Genomic DNA, 18,209 nt, shown 5'->3' with positions numbered 1-18,209 from the left:
CACCCAGTTAAGTTGTTACCTGTTCGTTTGTCTGTTATCAGGTTTTTCAGGGTTTGATATACATAGAAAATAACCCTAAAACTGGACACACCCTGAGTTATCTGTTTTATATTTAAAGGCTGCGTGATGGAGGTTGTTGTAACGCCCCTTTACGTTCCCATTCCTGTTGACACACCAGGTCATTGTCTTTCTGTGAAGTCGTGGACGTCCAGTAAGACGTGGTGCAAAAGCAGGAAGTCACGGAGCTTTATGAATAACCAGAGAAACTAAAGTATCATGAAGGAATTACAGTTTCCTGCACTGATTATTTATAGTTTCACTTCAGCTTCAGCTCATTTTGATTTGGTTTAGGTTGCTGTTTTATGTGAGAATGCATCCAAGGTTGTATGATCGTGTTGATGTGTTGTGATTTGTGCAGCTGGTGGAGTGGAGGGGGCAGGAATCTGGGTCTTTCCCCATGGCCTTCAGCGGTCAGTCTAACTTGTGCTTTACATTGTCAGGACCTTGGTGGCATAATGCAGCAACATGGAGCTAAAGTACTGAGAACATTTGCTACTGTTAAGCCAAAAGAACAAAAATGTTCCAACATATCACAGTTTAACTGTGAATGCGGTTTGTTTTCTGTTAGTTGTTGCAGTGATTAAGCGGTGGACACTTTCTGGTCACCGGCCCAGGATGGGTAGGTGGGTGGCTTTGGGAAAAGGGGGTCGTTTTAACACCATTAGCGACAGTTTCGTGTCTATTTAGTAGCCAGTTGACTTTGGTCCATGTGAGTTGGTCCAAGTCCCTGTTTTGTGCTTCTGTGTATTACTCAGAAACTCCAGCACAGAAGCTGTTAAAGTTAAAAGAAGGAAGAAAAAACACTTTTCTTTTGGTCCTGCTCCCACTTCTAAACTCTGTAAACTTTAGCAACATTTGAAACACTTTCAGGAGAGAAAGTAGTCGTTTAGATCCCCAACGTGTTGAAAACCTGACAAAATACCGGCTGTTTACAATTTTGTTCCCAGGAATTCGGCACTACTAAAGCTAGCCGCAGTGAGCAACGCACTTCCGGTTATTTTCACAAAATAAAATACCCGTTGCCTTTTATCATAGGGAAAGCCATTACGATAAAAAAGGTGCTTTTGTTTTGAAAACAGGAAGTGAACCTACCCTCGTTGTAGCTAGCTTGAAACTGCCGTTTTGACAGGAAATGACGATCGTCACGTTACGTTGCATCTTGGGTAGTTTGAGTATGAGAAGTAACCTCATGATGCATACCCAACATTTCGGAGAATCTAGTATGCATCCGGGAATAAAAGTCAGTGTGAGTAGTAGGAGAAGTATGCGGTTTCGAACACAGCCATGTTCTTTGTTTTGTCTTAGTCATGTTTTGTTTTCATAGTTCTAGTCTTGTCATCTGGCTCAGCCGCGTTTTGCTTTAACCTTGGCTGTGTTCCAAACCGCATACTTCTCCTACTACTCATACTAACTTTCTGAGTTAGTATGCGAGTTTGAGTAAGCGAGAAGTTCCCGGATGCATACTAGATTGGCCGAAATGTTGGGTATGCATCATGAGGTTACAACTCATACTCAAACTACCCAAGATGCAATGTAACGTGACGTCGCCGATCGTCATTTCCTGTCAAAACGGCAGTTTCAAGCTAGCTACAACGAGGGTAGGTTCACTTCCTGTTTTCAAAACAAAAGCACCAATTGTATGGTAATGGCTTTCCCTATGATAAAAGGCAACGGGTATTTTATTTTGTGAAAATAACCGGAAGTGCGTTGCTCACTGCGGCTAGCTTTAGTAGCGCCGAATTCGTGGGAACAAAATTGTAAATAGCCGGTATTTTGTCAGATTTTCAACATGTTGGGGATCTAAACGACTACTTTCTCACCTGAAAATGTTTCAAATGTTGCTAAAGTTTACAGAGTTTAGAGCTTAAGCGAAATCAGCGTCAGGCCGGCTGATTTCGGCTCGGGCAGGGGCGAAATGCATTGTGGGTAAACGCTGTGCATACTGTCTGATCGATGAGAATGTAGTATGTAGTATGTAGTATGGAAGTATGTAGTATGAGTATGTAGTATGTAGTATGCAGTATGTAGTATGCAGTATGTGGTTTGGAACACAGCCTAAGACTGATGGGCAGAGGCCTCACAGCCATTCAGGCCTTTATAAATATGTCAAACTAAAACAAGAACAGCTAAAAATGATTCGCCCGTTACTGATTTTGTTCTCCTCCAGAACTCGAGTAATGTGATTTTGTAATTATTGTACCTGTGTCCACCCCAGCAGGACCAAATTCCTGAGCCTTTCCTTGCCCCAGTTGGCCCTGGTCCTTCTCCCTCTCAGATCATGCTGGGAAACCTGAGCTCTTCCAATCTTTCGTTCCTTTTTCGCTCCTTTTCATACTTTTATTCATTTGTTTCTTACCTCAACGTCTTCATTCTCATCATTTTCCTCTCTAATCTCATTTCCCATTCATTTCTCTGATCCTCTCACCTTGTGTCCTTTATTCTTTTCTGGTTCCTGTGCGCTTCTCCTTTGTTCAGCTCCTTGTTTTCTCTATCTTCCTTCCTTTCTTCCCCGTCTCCTCCTCTCTTATCACCCCCCCTCCCCAACAGATCCTGGATTCTCCTGTTCGCAGCTTCTCCTGCTCTATCACGTTTGCTCCGTGTCTCTCCTCTCTTCATCGTCAGATCAGACGTAAGGGTCCATGGTAAACACTGCCTTAGCATCTTTTTTTCTTCCCCCAGAAAAGCTCCGCCTCACATCAAAGTGCCCATTTGGCCTCCTCTGTTGGTGTCTGATTTCAAAGTGCCGTGACGTAACGCAGCGGCGCGGTGAATATGCTAATCCTGCAGGCTCGCCGTGGATCATTGAAACATCCTCAAACTGTGACCAGGTCTGTGTTGGGGATGATTTAAGTATCATGCACAGACCCGGGGAGCAGATTTCACACCAGCTGTCAAACAAACAGCTGAAGCTCCGGGTTCCTACGTCTCATTCGCTGAGAATTATCCGGCCTCCTCTTCATCTCCACTAACAACTTTGCATTAACTGTACTGCAGAAGTGCTGCTTTTTGTTTAGCTAAGACCAGATTCTCATCAGCAATTATATAGCTCACTAAAGAGAGAAATGAGCTAATAATGCTCCACCGGTACTGTTTAATTAGGTCAAGAGTTGGCTTTCTGTCAGACTTGGAATATAGAGGCCGGGGTCGATGAACCTGAACAGAACTCCTTACTGGAAAATCCAGCTTCTTTCCCTTTTCTGGGATTAATTGAAGGCAGCATAAGGACACAACTGCAGAGCCACCAATCCAAAACTAAACTTATAAACACTGCTTTTATGCTTTTTAATTGCACAACAGTGAGTTTTCACTCCAAACAGTAAAGCTGATGTGATGTAAAACATGACTAAACTGTGTAAAAATGATCATTATTAAGCTGGGGCAGTTCAGATTAATAATAATCAGGTTTGTGTATTTGCTTTACACCATAAAATATTGAAATTTGTTTTAAATTTCTTTCTGGTTGAATTGAATTGTTTTGACTACCAATAGATTGATCCAAATTCTGATCAATCTGAATGAAGAAGATCATTCGGATTAAATCTAATTGATGTAAATACTGTAAATACTCAGGGTTGATTTAGCCAACATGTAACTGAGGTATTGAGCCGTCTCTTATCTCCTTCATCATGCAGCGTTTTAACAGTCTGCACCAGTCAAACAGGACAGAATCATTTCCTTTCAGTATCTGTGTGCACTGAGCTCTCAGGTCAGTTACTGCACTCTCTCCCATACAGTCAGAACTTACTTTGAGGGAGTTTTGAATCTAATTTGTGCCTCAAATTTACATTCCAACCCTGATGCAGTGAACTGTGCTGTAAAAAACTGTTTCTTTGTGGCATTTTGACCCAGTGATGTCACGATGATGTCATTAGGCAGAGTATGTCTCCTCTCAGGAACCAGGAAGGTTACATTCAAAGCTCTTCTTTTTAGCTCTCAGTGAACCAGAGGACTGGATGATTGCCAGAAAAATTAATTAACTCTTAAAGGATTATTCAGGGAGATTGGAGTGTGGAAACTTCCTTTCTGCACGTTAACCTTAAAACCTTTAGCGTCCCTCAGAACAGACTGTTTCCTCCTGTTTAATACTGGTAAACAATCCTGTTGTGATACTTTTCTGCGTTCCTATTTACTGTTTTCATACCTTTATGCACAGAAAAAGGAGAAAGTTGGTGTCTAAGAACACGATCACATAGATTAAACATTCAGTTCAGACTTTTTAAGTTGGTTGATGTTAAAAATGATCAATGAATGCAGTTCAGTCTAAACAACCTGGTGCCTGAATGCAGTTTTCCCCTCAGGCAGAGAGGAAACGATCATTTTCACTGGAAAAAATCTAAATCTTACCAAGTATATTTGTCTCATTGAGTATCTCATTAAACTTAATAGAAGACACAACTGCCTAAAAAGTACCATTTCAGCCAGATATAGGGACTTGTTTTAATACAATACATCTGGAATATCTTGTTAAATGAAAAACTCTTGAAAACATCTTGTTTTGAGTCGGATTTCACATGAAACAAGCTTTTTTTTTTCATTTGAAGAGGTTTTTAAGCTAATTTCAATATCACTTTTATCTCAAAAGTCCTAAATATCACATCTTCTTTCAAGAAATCTTGACAAGCCGATTTGAACATTCAATTTGCACTACTGTTATACTTGCACTACTCCAAATCCACTGCATACCATAATTTTAGTCGTAGAATACATCAAGGACCTTTACATTTACTTTGCACATAAACATATTTATTTTACTTACTTCGGCATATGCCACTTTACTTCTGATGTCAATATCAGAGACTTTGTATATATATATATATATATATATATCCACATTGTGCTGTCACTCTGTTTACCGGTTACCATAGTTTATTTCTGCCTTGTATTAAAGTGTTAAGATGCTACCGCTGCGCTGCACTATTGAGTTTGAGAGAAACGTAATTTCAAGCCTGTGTATGTCCTGTGTGTATACAGATCTGACAATAAAGTTGACTTTGACTTTGACTTTCATTGGTTTCATTGGCAGATTTTTTTGCTTATTTCAAGCAAAAACGTTTTTTTACTTATTTTTGGAGGGGCATTTTTTTCCAGTGTTCATAGAGAGAAGAAGAAAAGCTGTGACTTGTGCATCCAGGTGAGGGTGGCGGGGAATGTGCTGCTATGAGCAGCGATATCCTGGTATAAGCAGAGGGGTTTAGCTGATTTGCTCCTGTAGAGACGCCTTCAGGCCTGGATTTCTCCTTCGTATCGAGTGGGGACACAAATAGAATGAACTCGCTGCCACGCTGGGCCTCGGGCTGCTTGAACAGCGCTCTCCTGTAATGTCCGAACCCACAAGAACCGTGCACAAGGGCAGCAGCGCAGAAATATTACCTCCAGCAGCACGGATGTGATTACAATCGCTTCGGCTTCTGTCAATTCAGTAATGGCCGAAACCACACTTTTAGTCTTTAACAGAAAGGGCAGCAAACCTGATCTGTGGCTCGATTCCAAATAATCAATCTTACAGCGGTGTTCTGAAATGTGTCTGACATTGAAATGTGTTCGTGTTTCCTGATTCCTCGTTTCCAGTTTGCAGAGAGACTCCTTGTATTTGAATGAGTCTGAGGGTCGATGCGCTCTCGTTTAGCTGCTATTTCTGAGGACATTTGTAACTCTGAAACCTGCACAGTCACGGCTGTTAAAGTAGGAGGATGCATGGTGGTTATTCCGGTTCCACATCTGTTTGTGATGTCTCAGAAGGGTTTGTTGATGATAACAAAAATGAAAGAAAAAACTGCTGTCAGAGGGTGGCTGTCGGGATTGTTTTAAAGTAGAATGAAACGTTGTCATACCTGGAAACAAACCTCAGAGGGGTTAAAGAAAAACACCTGAGGTGGATTATCCACAGGAGGAAATACTTTAATCTGTGGGTTTCATATCATATTAAGGAAGATGCGGTCAGTCACGTGAGTTTATTGATCACAGCTGCTACGTGATGTCATTTTAATGCGAGGACATGACTCACAAAGTTGCTTCCATCCCTTTTTTTTGCACGTTAGTAGAAGCTTAATTGATTTTTACCTTTTTCATTAATCTTGTCTTTTTTTTTTCTCTGTGCAGCGTTAATTGAAATCTACTTAAAGGGATAGTTTGCCTCTTTTGACATGAAGCTGTATGACATCCCATATCAGCAACATCATTTCTGAACATCTTCTTCCCCCCTGCTGCGTCCTGTGAGCAGAGTTCCAGCCTCGTTTTGGTGTTGATGAAGGTAGTCCGGCTAGTTGGCTGGGGTTTAAAAAATAAAGCGTTTTGCTTCTCAGAACAATATGCGTTCAACAGGGTAATACATTTGTATCACAAAATCGTTCTACACGAAAAAGTCACTGTCACTTGGCCCTATTTTCCCTTCGTATCACTGCCTGCTGTGCAGACTGAGCAGTCCCCTGCTTCCGAGCAGCAAACACCGTAACAGGCGCAGCTGTCGGCAGCCAAACACATTGCTCATAACATTATCGTGGTTTCTTCGCCACTTTCAAATCTTGCTAGCTCTCTTGCTAGCTCTCTTGCTACATCTCCAGCTAGCTCTCTTGCTCGCTCTTTTGCTAGCTCTCTTGCTAGCCCTCTTGCTAGCTCTCCAGGATTACCAACCATGCCTTTAAGTAGAGAAATCCACGGCTTCTATCATCCTTAATGCCAACAATTTAATTTGTTTTACCATTGATTTGTGGGATCTTACTGTACAGTTGACCTTTAGGACTTTTGCGGCCTTTGACCATGTTATATTTGTGACCTGACATACACAAGCCTGTATGAAGGCATCCGTTCCTCTGGCAGAAAATTTAATCTGTTCTCAGAGCGCAGCTGAACATTAAAGGTGATGGTGCATCAGCATTCAAAGCCCCAAAGCCATTGAAATGAGCTGCCTGAGGAAATTAGGTCAGCAGAGTCAACGACCTCTTAAATCTTCGCTGATTTGACTTCATTTTCTTTTTAATCTGCTATATTGGGAACAAATATTTATTTTTCATACAGTAACTGCTGTTTAGAAAGATTCCCCTTAAAAAATGCGAGGATTGTGTGTGGTAAAGCTGCTGTGCAATGCTTTGATTTGCACGTTTTCTTTGATATCATGGGTGTTCGCGCAGTGTGTTGGGGAGTCTGTGCTTGTTTGTGTTCCCTCACTCTTCATCAGCGGTTCACAGGCAGTCGAGTGTGCAGTTTGGAGCCACAATCAGATCAAGGTTGAGCATCTCCTTCTGATCGGTGCTCTCTGCTCTGCACCACCAACTCGGTCTGATCCGGCCACAGCCTCAGGCTACCTCTCTGATCAGCCACATACCGCAAATCTGTGCTATCTCATATACAGGCTCAAGGGAATGGAGGCTCAGTCAAACACAGATGCATAAAAACACATTGGCACCCCACATGCCCGCTCACGCCCACTCCCAAAGTGGTACATGCCATAGGTGTGGGAGTGTTTCACTGCGTGTGGGGAGGTTTTCAGAGAAGGAAAGAGATGGGCTGTGTTCGAAACCGCATACGACATTCTGCATACTACATACTTCCATACTGCATACTACATACAGCATACTCATCGATCAGACAGTATGCAGAGCGTTTACCCACAATGCATTTCGCTCCTGCCCGAGCCGAAACCAGCCAACCTGAAGCTGATTTCCCTTAAGCTCTAAACTCTGTAAACTTTAGCAACATTTGAAACATTTTCAGGCGAGAAAGTAGTCGTTTAGATCCCCAACGTGTTGAAAACCTGACAAAATACCGGCTATTTACAATTTTGTTCCCACGAATTTGGCGCTGCTAAAGCTAGCCGTAGTGAGCAACGCACTTCCAGTTATTTTCACAAAATAAAATACCCGTTGCCTTTTATCATAGGGAAAGCCATTACGATACAATTGGTGCTTTTGTTTTGAAAACAGGAAGTGAACCTACCCTCGTTGTAGCTAGCTTGAAACTGCCGTTTTGACAGGAAATGACGATCGGCGACGTCACGTTACGTTGCATCTTGGGTAGTTTGAGTATGAGTAGTAACCTCATGATGCATACCCAACATTTCGGAGAATCTAGTATGCATCCGGGAACTTCTCGCTTACTCAAACTCGCTTACTAACTCAGAAAGTTAGTATGAGTAGTAGGAGTAGTAGGAGAAGTATGCGGTTTTGAACACAGCCATGGTCATTTGAATCCTTTATGAAGAAGAGAGGGCAGAAATCACCAATCAAAACACAAAGATGCACACATTCATGCATGTATGGGCACTTTAAAAATACACCTAAGGCACCACTTCCAGTGTATCCCACACACACACAGCAGCGGCCAGTTTTACGGGCTGTATCTTTGTTGTGGGAGTTTTGCTGCTCGCTGTGTGTGTCGGCAGGTGGTCGTGCAGTTGAGATGGACACGGCACCCTGGAACTGACTTCGCATGAAAGTGGGAGGGTGTGACATGCAGAGAGACGGAGCAGATGAACAAAAGCAACAAACTGTGAAAGATAAAAGGACTGAGATGAAGAGAAAGCTGGAATTGTGTTAAGCGTGTGTGCGTGGGATGAATGTATACTCACAGCAGTGTTAAAAATAACCGTCTTTTTGTGGTCAGATAGAACTGGAAACATTGGTCTTTTTCATCCTTTGTATCAGACGGAACAAAAGCATTTCCAGGAAGTCAATTGCTCTGGTTGCTTTCTTTCAAACCATGACTGCTCTGTATCTGCACACCACATCAGTTGATGGGGGCATTCACGCATTGTGGGCCAGAGCCAGCAGTTACCAAGCAGACGGAGCTTATTAAAGCTAGCAAGCATTAGCTGATGCTAAAGTTAGCAGCTCAAAGACCGCTCGTAGCAAACAAACAAAGAAACAGATGAAAAATGTCAGAACCAACGGTGGGAAATGAAGACGCAGACGAGGCCTCATACTGAAAGCATGTTTACCTTACAAAGAGTGAGAAACAGCAGCTACATTATGTGTCTTCTGTGTCAACCAAAACAAACGCACATTTCAGCAGAAACTCAACATCTAACTTGAGGAAACATGTAGCGCTAAGTTTCCTAAACTCGTTTTTCCCCCCATGGATAGGTGAATGTTTGTTTTTTAGGTTACATATGGGTTACATATGTTTTAAACATTTCCTAAGTCTCTTTTATTTTTTATTGAAGTATTTGAATTTACCTGGATTATTTTAATTTAAGCTATTTTGTAATTAATTCAATAATTTTAATTTTTTTTATCAATTGGATGAACTCTAATTTGCCTAAAGATGATTATTTAGTATTTTTGTCTGTCTGATTGAATGCTTGTGTTAACAAATAAATCAGACGTTACTCAACAGTTACTCAGTACTTGAGTAGTTTTTTCACCGAGCACTTTTTTACTCTTCCTCAAGTAATTATTTGGATGACTACTTTTTACTTTTACTTGAGTCATATTATTCTGAAGTAACGGTACTTTTACTTGAGTACAAGTTTTGGCTACCCTACCCACCTCTGTTAAATAGTCGCCAAATACAAAAAAACCGAGTCGTTTCTTCTGCTTTACTGTCAGTGAGAATATACTCTTTATGTTTAAGATACATCTGCGTGTCACAGCAGACTCTCCTCCCACCACCAGTTATTGTTTGTGTCTTGCAACCAGGGAGGGAATTTTATATGCGCAAACACAAACAAAATAAACTATATGAACAGAAGAATCCTGGTCTAAATGCACAGTATGGCTGTCAGACTCCACAGCTGACCACAGCCAAGCCTGCGCATCGTTATGGAGGATGCCCTGCTCATGGCTGTCTGATCTAATCATGCGCGGACTTTCCACCATCTTCACAAACACGCTCTGATTCCATTACAAAGATCCTCATCTGTGCACGGTCAGTAGTAATTAGGCCCTTTTAAAGACGATGAGAGAGCTCCGTAAAGTTCAAGCAGACTTCGTTGTTAAATAACAGAAGTGCTGGGGGTGGGGGGGGGGCTAATAAAGGGAAGGTTATTACTCTTTATCGTGTGCTTTTAAAAAGAAAAGTTGGCTAACGGCATGCAGGAGGGAAATGGGTTTTAATGACAGTGCAAAGTTTCAAGTAAAGAAGTGCTGAGACATGAATGTAATAGCTTGTGGAAAAATGCTAATTACAGCAGAGTTAATTCATGCCTCATCTCATTAAAACATGACATCTGCAACATTATTATTTCACTTTTACAGCAGGTAAGAACTCCAGAAGCCGAATAGCTGCTCTGACGATCCACTGCACAAGCAGATAAAACTGCCTTTAAAACGGCTGCAAATCAAGCTGACTTTTATGTTTGTTTTTTTTTTACCTAAAATGATCAAATCAGAGATTTAATGTTTTTTTATCCATAACAATAAGAAAGATGACTGAATTATAAACTTTATTTATTTTATTTTTGTGCAACAGTGACTAATCCAAGGTAAATTTTACTCAAAGGTTGTTTAAATGTAGATTAACTGCATTTAAAGAACACTTTTAGACCACAAACCCTCATTCACATTCTGTTGAACCAAACAGGAAGTTGTGCTGTAAACCCTGTTTTACTCATGCCGCAACCAATTTAATTATAACAATGCTACCAAAGTCATGCATAAAGGAAAGCTCCTCGTTTTTAATTTTGTATATGGAAGTGAAACCATCAGTCCAGGCATCTGTGTGCCACCAGATCAGCCTCAGAGTATATTGCTATTGATCCCATAAGATGTAGATTCATGTCTGTGCAGGATATCCCACACGTGTTCAGTTCAGTTTGATAACACCTGATGACTGTGAACGCATCCTGGGTGAGCAGCGCCTCTCGCCCAATGGCAGCCGGGATAGGCTCTCGCCTTCCCGCCACCCTGAAAAAGGATTAAGCAGGTTTAGAAAATGGACGGATGGATGGAAATCTAATGAAATCTGTGTGCTCTGGGAGCACGAGCATCCTGTAAGAGACTGCAGAAATGTTCCATCAGAGGACACTCTTGTATTTAGTTTTGAAAAACATCTCCTCACATCTTTCAGCTTGAGGAGCCAAACGATTTGTTTTTTCCGTTCTTCAAGGCAAAATATCAGATAATAACATGTGAGTGAAGGCAATCGTCTTGTCACTTCATGAACCCACTGAAAGTAAATGACAATAAAACACTAATGTTTTCTTTGGTAGTCATGGAAAAATCTGAAGTACTTGTTCAAAAAATTCTGAGCTAAACAAACATTTTAAGAGCTTTTTGAAGGGGCTCAGAGGGGCAACCATTACCATAGTCCCCTCCTCATAGCAGCCCATCATTAACCCCCTCACTTTTACACTAAATTTGATATACCTTTGATATGATTATAATAGAAATGGAAAAAGAATAAAGTTACATTAGCTAAAAGGGTTTGACTCTACAATAAGGCATCAATTCTACCTTTTGAGCGAAAGAAAGAGCTCAGATTGCCTATAATGGAGCTGTAATCTGTGGCCGAGGTGCTGAAAACATGCAGAGAAACCGTCCCAAGGCCAGGTCACATGGACATGAATATGCACAGCAGTAATGAAGTTAGCACTGGCACTGAGGAGTGAACAGGTGGAACAGGACAGGTGTAGCGTGGCCGTGCCCACATTAAAACATCACACAGATGGATATAAAAACATTAGAACCATGATGGATTCCCCATTTAAAACTGTCTGTGTACATGGCTGCGCCCTATAAATAGATTTGCAAAGCAGCACAAGGGATAGAAGGCTGAATTACACTGAACGGATGCGTCCACAGAAGGTTGGACTTTATTCTCTCAGTTCACTGCTTTCATGCCCTCCATGTGAGCTCCCTAAAGCAGACTTGACAGGTTTTCTCCCCAAATGAATCTCTGTTGCATCTCTGATTTTTTTCATTCCCACCAACTTCTGCTTTACAGTGATATTACTTTTTTATGACTACCACAGTGCTACATCTGAATTTTACTTTAGCACATTCACTATATCTCTCAGCTGTAGCTACATAGCAAATTAGGATTTTACAAGCCAAATCTAAAAGGTGAATAAAATAAAACGCAATGTTTCCTTTTAAATTACTTTACAATAAAGGCGGTGAAATGATCTCCACCTTCAGCGACTGTTAAACTGCAAAATCACTTCAGGTACAATACATTCAGCTTGTAAATCCACTTTTTTATTAATAAGTTCAGCTTTAAAGCACTTTATGTAAGTAAAAGTAAAAAGTGTGATGTAGTACTTTTACATTTTATTACAACATAAGGACAGACATCCTTCACTATAGCTCAGGTATAACTGGGGGTGCACCATCTACTCAAATGGTGGCCTGAATCATCCAGTATTCAATTTAAGAGATCAGTCTCATTATAATCTGAATTTTCTTCTGCAGGACAAGTTAAAGCATCATATGCACAGAGGTGGGTAGATCAGCCAAAAATTGTACTCAAGTAAAAGTAAAAAGTATTCATCCAAATAATTACTTGAGTAAGAGTAAAAAAGTGCTCGGTGAAAAAACTACTCCAGTACTGAGTAACTGTTGAGTAACGTCTGATTTATTTGTTAACACAAGCATTCAATCAGACAGACAAAAATACTAAATAATCATCTTTAGGCAAATTAGAGTTCATCCAATTGATAAAATAAATTAAAATGAATTAATTAATTACGAAATAGCTTAAATTAAAATAATCCAGGTAAATTGAAGTACTTCAATAAAAAATAAAAGAGACTTAGGAAATGTTTAAAACATATGTAACCCATATGTAACCTAAAAAACAAACATTCACCTATCCATGGGGGGAAAAACGAGTTTAGGAAACTTGCCGCTACATGTTTCCTCAAGTTAGATGTTGAGTTTCTGCTGAAATGTGCGTTTGTTTTGGTTGCCACAGAAGACACATAATGTAGCTGCTGTTTCTCACTCTTTGTAAGGTAAACATGCTTTCAGTATGAGGCCTCGTCTGCGTCTTCATTTCCCACCGTTGGTTCTGATATTTTTCATCTGTTTCTTTGTTTGTTTGCTACGACTGCTAATGCTAAAGCTAACCCGTCCCGCCGCTGAGATCGAGTACGGTCACGTGACCAGACTGCACGGCTGCGTCTGATTGGTGGAACACAGTCAGGTGGTAGAGCCTTTGGCGGAAGTCTCTCTCTCTGTCAGAATAAAACATTAAAATGAGGCGTACGCGGGGGGATAAAAATAATGAGGCGTAGAATACCAAAGAGGTAAGAAGAAAAGTAACCAGCTCATTGTAGCCTAATGTAGCGGAGTAAGAGGACAGTTTCTGCTGCACACATCTACTCAAGTAAAAGTAAAAAGTATAGAGATTTAAAACTACTCCTGGAAGTAACTGCACATCAAACTCTGCATCTGAACGCATTTAACCAAAGCTTTTCTCATACCACCTGAATTAGGTTTGTTGTGGCCTGGATGAGACGTGTTGTACAACCCAACGTCCTGTTTAAATCGTATAATCTGAGTCACACTGGAGTCTGTGCCTCTGTAAGCGCTGCTCTGCCGTTCTGTTGAGGTAATGTGTCATCATAAGATCATAAACACACACTTGAGGACGGTCATTAGCGAATTAATTGCCGTTTGCCTTCATTATTGATTGAGCTGATGGTGAAACATGGGACCACTTATCACGGGTCATCGATGAGCTCTGGGGGCGCCGCTTCAAATGAGGTTGACTTCCTGCAGCAAGCAGAGCCAGCTGGAGCCTTCGGAGGCTTACAATGAGGGAAAACTTCATTTTTAGCTGTGCATCATGCTTACATCTGCCCTCTTAAAACCTTTTTATCTAAACCAAATCCCAAAGTTTTTTCAAAGGAGAGCCACTGTATGCTCAGCTGAAGATTTCCTTTCTGTGAAACCATCTCTGAGGCGCACATACAGACTTATTGAGTGCACTGTAGGATGTTAGCAATGCAATCTTCAGATCAAAGTAGAAGGCTGGCTTTTAAAACTCAAGTAGTCCAATTTTATTCAGAGGCAGGCAGCCTGAGAGGGCTTTTGATAATCTGTACTGTCTGAGCGGATCTCATCTGAAACCGGTTTGAGAAAGGAAAGAAAGGGAGTGGCACGAGAGCAGAGAGATGTGGAGACATGACAAATGATCAGCGTGGGGGAGAAGATGGCCCGAGAAAAGTGTACGGAAAGGAAAAGAAACTCATCTTTCTCCTGTCTGGTGCAATCACGCTCCGTCTTTGTCTCCTCTCTGCGTTTGTAAGTCATCTCTCAGATGGTGCAGATGGTGATTTATTCTGCTGTTTTTGCCCGTGTTCATTCTTTCTCCACGCTGACATCCATTTGTCAGCCACCTCTGCCTCTTTAAAATGAATCCATTTCCCTTCCAGTCGCTCCGTTTCTGCGTCTCTTCGCAGTGAAGAGACGCAGTTTGGCAACAAATGCTAAAAGATGAAATGAGCATCGGTGTCATGATGACTCAGTGGGTTCCACTACACAGTCACAACATTAAATCTCACTCAAGGCTTCCTCTCCATCTCATCTCCCTCTTCGTAACTGCTGCAATGAAAAAGGTTTGACAGAAAGTGTGAAAACGTGTAGTTCCATTTCTTTGTTTTAAATGACTCGTTTTGGCTCTGGCCGACACAAAATGGAAGAAAATGAGTATTGTTTGTGTGTAATGTGCAACACTTTAAGCTCAATTTTGTGAAATGGGTTTCTTTGATCAACTTTTTGGACAAACTCGTGAAAAATTATAGAATATTATGAGGCTTCTTGAAGCGAAACATCTTAAATCTGCCACTGAATCGGGTTTATAAGTCGGAGATCTTACCACAAAGCTGTGGAGGTTTGACTCAAACTTTATCCCATGAATCTGTGATTCGTGACCGGTGTCGGCATCTCGCTTTTCATTCGTTTCATTTCACCGTTTTTCAGTTTTGACGGATTTAGGCGCCAAAACAGCTTGGTTAGGTTAAGGAAAAGGATTTTAGTTGAAATGGACCCACTTCAATCAGACGTATTACAAGATAAACTTTGCTCATCTGAGACAAGTTTTTCCTCCATTTTCTGGGTTGCCATGGTGACAAGTTTGATGACACCAGCAGCCAGGGCTGCGTTGGGACCAGTTTTCAGCCCAGCCCAGCTCGCTTATTTACGATGCTTTCGTCTGTTTTTATGAAACTTTATTTCTCTCAAAGTCAGTGAACCTGAAGATTTCCTTTTCAGTTAATGTGAGCTCCTCGTAACTCTACGAGCCAAAGAATCTTATTCTTTTTAAGAAACGTCAGTCCCGAGAGAGGCGAGTTGAGTTATTCAATTAGCTGATTTAAACAACTTTAACCTACGTACGCTGTCTTATTCTGATCAACATGACGTTAACCTCACTGGAATCTACAGGAGCCTGGTTTCCACTGCTGATTTTTATTTCTTTAATTCTACGCTTGCTTGTGGTGTTTTTTTTATCTGTTTTAAAGAGAACAAGATGCACAGAATCAACTTTGTGAATCGTGTCTGACCTGTAAAGATTGATGTGGATCGCCAGCTGTTTCTGATCGAAAATGGCAAACGATAAACTCCTCTTTCCCCGAGATGATATAATATTCCCAGAGTTTCAGGCAATTCATGAGCATTTTCCTCTCATGGATGTCCAACACCAGCACAATATCATCACAGATTGTAAAACACATGGAAAAATATGTATTAATTTACAAAAAAAAGGCCGTAAATTGTCCAATAGCTGCATTTTTCTTCCTCAGTTCTCTGCTGTGATGCAGCTCATGTCACACTGTGACAAATCCCCTGGTGATGAGAATCCATTCCTGCATGTTGTTTTGTTTTTTTTCAAAAATACAATAACTTATTGATTTCTATTGTTTCCACTTTATGTCCCACCTGTCCTCTGAGCAGCTGGACTCCTCATGACTAATGTTGGGGTCCTCGTTCTTCACAGGGGGCTGGGTTACAGGTTCATTTTCTGCTCAAAGGCTACAGATAAAGCGGTCCCTTAACTGTACGAGCAGCTCATGCTATAAAAGTTTCATTAAAGGCCTTTTTAATTCTCTTTTGTGACTCCAGTGATCTGACATTTTGCATGGCAGCAGGCTGACAGCATGACGTCTTGACTTGTACACTTTTGTCCTTGTTTGTCCTCTCGGAAAATCTTTGGTTCCAAACGTCCTCAACCAACTTTTTCTGCTGTACAGCCCCTCTGTGCCTCTTACTACCATCCATTTTCTACTTTTCAACATGCCTCTTTCTAATCGCTGCCTTAAAGAATGAATTATAGCAATTTTCTTGAGCCAAATCATTTGGAAAGGGGTAAATGCCTAAGCTGTTGGCCTCCATCTCAATAGAAATGAGCTGATTTAAACAACTTGGTTAGGTTAAGGAAAAGGGTTTGAGTTGAAATGGACCCACTTCAATCAGACTTATTACAAGATATACACTTTGCCTATCTGAGACGAGTTTTTCCTCCATTTTCTGGGTTGCCATGGTGACAAGTTTGATGACACCAGCAGCCAGGGCTGGATTGGGACCAGTTTCCAGCCCAGTTTCCAGCCCAGCTTGCTTATTTACGATGCTTTGGTCTGTTTTTATGTCCTTGTTTGTCCTCTCACACATCCTTTCACACATCCTCAACCAACTTTTCTGTTTCTACAGCCCCTCTGTGCCTCTTACTACCATCCATTTTCTACTTTTCGACATGCCTCTTTCTGATCGCTACCTTACAGAATGAATTATAGCAATTTGCTTGAGCCAAATAATTTGGAAAGGGGTAAATACCTAAGCTGTTGGCCTCCATCTCATCGATTTCAATACTCAGGCTGCACAGTTACACGTGTAGAAAGAGAAACCCGTGGATGGTCAGGAAATTAACTGGTGTAATGATGGTTGCGGGTGGCCGAGAGCTCCACTGAGAATCACCCAAAAGCTCTCCAGCAGCCACTCTGGCTGTGCTTCTGTTCATTTTAACCCCCTCAAAGATTGTGTTTCTTCTGAATGTTGGCTGCTCGCAGCTAAAGTTGAGTGAGCACCAAATGCACTCATCAGTATTCATGACACTGGTTCTGCTTTAAGCTGCTGTGCTGATTACAACGGTTGCTTCACCAAATTGCTCCATAATGAACATTCTTTTCTTTGTTCTCGTTTCAGGTTTCAGGAAGGACTGATCTTCCCACCAGATGACAAACGTGAGTGACATGAGTTTAAAGCTAAAATCTAACGAATCTGAATGCAAAGACGAGTTCAGAGTGACAACATGAATACAGGGTGGGGGGGATCTGGACCTCTCTGCACCTTTGTGGTTCCGTATTGGACTGAGAACATTTAAACTGTGAGAAAGTGGTTGCAGCCTTTTCGTCTGTACCTAAATAAATGGGTTATAAATGGGTAGGAGTTGGTTGTACTGAAGGGGAAGGGTGAAGAAGCAGCAGTTAAAGAGATCAAAGCATAATGAAGTGATGCAGGAGGCAGATCAGACACTCATTGGACTGTACTGGGCAGCTTGTTCTGATCTTACCTTCCGACCGCTGACAGTCCAGTATCTGTCTGAACAATGAGCGTTCGTTCAGTCTCTGATTAGTGTGGACAGTATCGGTGGGACAGATGTCCTCCGTCTGATCCGCTGTGTTCTGTTATCTCTTCATTCTCCTTCATTCTCACTTATCTGCTGTTGGATGAGGAGACGGGACTTCATCTGTGACTAGCCGATGCAGGTTAAGCACTGGTACTGCTTTAATGAACGTGTTGGTAAATATAATTACCTGCACGGTAGTTCAAGACGGATCAGAGCAGATGGAAGCCATACCGTCTGATCCGAATTAACAGGATTCAGATCGGCACCATTCATCTGTTACTGGTTCATTAAAAGCTGAATTAAAAGCTTTTTTTAAGCAGAAAATGAGGTGGAACAGACAACTTTCTGAGGACTTTTCCATCATAATGTTTCTCTTAACACGGAGCTGATTGTGATAAAGATGTTTCCCCCTCCAGCAGTCATTACTCCACGAGCAACGCAGACTTGTACATTTCAACACATCCTGGGAAAGATCCGACAGATGTTTCCTCAGTTCCTCAAACACTTTTTTTTTTTGTTATTGGGGTATATGCAAATCTGACCCCACCACATCTCCCCCCCGCAGCAGATGACACTGCCTGCCCTGTTTCTGCTGCACTATGCCACAGGCAGTTCTATTTTGGGTAATTCGGCTGCAAATTCTGAACCAG

The 18,209-nt window shown here is 41.4% G+C and overlaps 1 protein-coding gene across 4 annotated transcripts in view; it reads left to right on the top strand.

Moving 5' to 3' along the window:
• Nucleotides 1–18,209, top strand: part of LOC142387984 (leucine-rich repeat and fibronectin type III domain-containing protein 1-like protein) — a 470,255-nt gene that overhangs the window by 66,627 nt on the left and 385,419 nt on the right. For 3 of the 4 annotated variants that reach the window (XM_075472790.1, XM_075472789.1, XM_075472787.1), the window contains exon 2: nt 17,136–17,173. The gene's annotated coding sequence lies outside the window, so the exon portion shown is untranslated. Of the gene's footprint in view, nt 1–13,004; nt 13,241–17,135; nt 17,174–18,209 lie in introns of those variants that run through there. The other variant, XM_075472788.1, reaches the window with a different exon arrangement.

Source organism: Odontesthes bonariensis, chromosome 9 (assembly GCF_027942865.1).
Source record: "Odontesthes bonariensis isolate fOdoBon6 chromosome 9, fOdoBon6.hap1, whole genome shotgun sequence".
Taxonomy (NCBI): Eukaryota; Metazoa; Chordata; class Actinopteri; order Atheriniformes; family Atherinopsidae; genus Odontesthes; species Odontesthes bonariensis.
The sequence above is the reverse complement of the archived record's forward strand: the minus strand, read 5'-3'. Positions and strand labels throughout refer to the sequence as shown.